Below are 2423 nucleotides of genomic sequence, written 5' to 3'. Positions count from 1 at the left end.
TGTGTGTAATATTCGTCTATGTGTGTGTGAGAGACAGAGAGACACAGTGTATCTGTATCTCAGTGTGTGTATAATCTATATATATGAAATATGTAGTTTTAAGTAAATGAACTATACAAGTATTTGTACAAGAAAAATGCAATCTGAATTCTGTATGGTCTATATATATGACTTAACATTATAAAAATTTGTATCATCAAAAAAAAAACATTATAAAAATTTGTTTGCAACTGTTTATTTTAGCAACAATAGTTACTGCACTCTACTTTTTGTAATTATTGTAGGATAAACGTTACTATAGTCAGTATATAGAACATATTTATTGGAGGCTCTTAATCGGGTGTCTTAAGGCCATCATTATCCACGGTTTCTTAGGACGGGGTTCTTAGGAAAATATAAGAAACTGTTTTTTAATTCTCAACTAAAAAGTTAAGAAACTAGAAACAGTTTCTTAACTTTTTAGTTGAAATATAAGAAACAGTTTCTTATATTTCTCTAAGAACCCCGTCCTAAGAAACCGTGGATAATGATGGCCTTAAGTAGGAATTAAAAAATAAAAAAATAAATGAAAATCTAAGGTACGTATCTTAACTAGGAGGCAGAAGGCACGTCTCTTAAAGACATGTGGTGCTAAATTGTTATTGGACAGATGAAAGGTGTCGAGATAAACGACCTCTCTCGGTGGTTCCGCGATGCGCTGGTGGTTTCTACCCCCGTGCCAAAATCTCCATCATCTCCGTCGAAAAAGACATCGTCTCGTACTCCCCCGACGTCTCCCTGTTCCCCCTCAGTGCGATGCAGAACGTCCATGGCTGTGATGGGACACGAGAATCTTTCCGTGATTGTGGCGGAGACCGGGTGGCCTAGCTCTGGGATTGATTCTGGCGAAGACGACGCGACGTTGCTGTATAGCAAGATGTTCTTGAAAGGTTTGTTGGCGCATTTGAGGAGCGGTGGTGGGACGAAGATGGTGGTGGTGGAGGGAAAGGAAGAAGATTGATGGAGGTTTTGAGTTCTCGGGTGGTGGTGGAGGGAAAGGAAGAAGATTGGTGGAGGTTTTGGTTGGGTTCTTGGTGGGGGTGGTGATGCTTTATCTGTTGGTGTAAACGAGAGGTATACTTACTATATCTCTGATGCTTTCTTTTGGTTCTTTAGAATTGGATCATCTTGAAACTAGAGGCTAAGCGTTTGTTGTGTGATAAAAATCTCAATTTGAAGAGTGTTTGGATTAGTTGTCAATGGATTTCAGTTTTATATTGAAGCTATTGTTTGTGTGTATATATTTTCTATTTTTGATTTTGATGCAATGATGCTGATGTTGAGAAGCTGTTTCGATCGCCTTCCCTAAAACAACACTCATTAATTTCACTATTATTCTCTCCAACGCAGCCATGTCTCTGCTCTCAGATCTCGTCAACCTCAACCTCTCCGACTCCACCAAGCAAATCATTGCCGAATACATATGGTCTCATTATCTATGTTTCTTAGTATTGTTATGATCCAAAAGCTTTTGCCTTTGCTATTGATCTCTTCTTATGTTTTGACGTGTACATCATAAAACTTGTCTCTTTCTTTGTTGTCGTCTTCTGGGTTTTTGATATTTTCGTATGGATTGTGAATGAGCAGGATCGGTGGATCTAGAATGGACATTAGAAGCAAAGCCAGGGTAAGTTGATACTCTGTTTATGCATCCTCTGTTTATTTTTTATTTTTGTTCCTTTTGTGATCAATCTGATTTGTTTTGGTTATACAGACACTCTGTTCATACAACAACGACAAAAGAAAACATTCACAGACACACACACATGCACAAGTGTTTTTTTTTTAAGAATCCCTGATGAGGTTTTACCATTGGAGCAAAGAAAACAAAAATACTTAAACAAAATCTCTTAACAAAAAATTAGTAATTAAATATTACCTAAGAGACCTAGTAGGTCTCTCCCACTGAACATGCTCTAGAGCACTAGTAACTTGTTAATGAATTAATTGAGTAGGTTTGAATTTGTGGAAGTCTAACTTCACTGCCCTGCCCGACAGTAACGAGTACTTGCCACACCAAGGGGCAAGCCCCTAAGTTATAAAAGAAACAAAAAAAATGTTTATCAAAGAAAGTAAAAAAATAAAGACGAAGAGAGGTCACATGGGCATCGAGCAGGAGGAAGTGATCGTTATTTGTTAAGGTTCTAGAGGTCTAGAACCGATATATCCATAGGAGAGTATATTGGAGAGAATATTGTTGTTATAGTTAGAGATAAGGACGAGGAGATTGATAGTTATCTTGTGTCTGTAGCTTGTGTATATAACCTGGTACGTAACAATATATGAATAAGAAGTTATCTTCTCATAGTTTCTCTTGTCTTTCATGGTATCAGAGCAAGGCAAGGCTTGAAATTTGTTTCGTTCATAGACAAGAAGAAATATGG

General features: G+C 37.4%; 1 long non-coding RNA gene across 1 annotated transcript; it reads left to right on the top strand.

Annotated features, from left to right (window-relative positions):
• Positions 1-676: 676 nt before the first annotated feature.
• Positions 677-1815, top strand: LOC106321386. The gene is made up of 3 exons (XR_001266061.1): positions 677-1113; positions 1390-1465; positions 1627-1815. It is a non-coding gene; the product is annotated as an uncharacterized LOC106321386 (long non-coding RNA).
• The last annotated feature ends 608 nt before the right edge of the window (positions 1816-2423 follow it).

This window comes from Brassica oleracea, unplaced genomic scaffold (assembly GCF_000695525.1).
Source record: "Brassica oleracea var. oleracea cultivar TO1000 unplaced genomic scaffold, BOL UnpScaffold01522, whole genome shotgun sequence".
NCBI lineage: Eukaryota > Viridiplantae > Streptophyta > Magnoliopsida > Brassicales > Brassicaceae > Brassica > Brassica oleracea.
The sequence above is the reverse complement of the archived record's forward strand: the minus strand, read 5'-3'. Positions and strand labels throughout refer to the sequence as shown.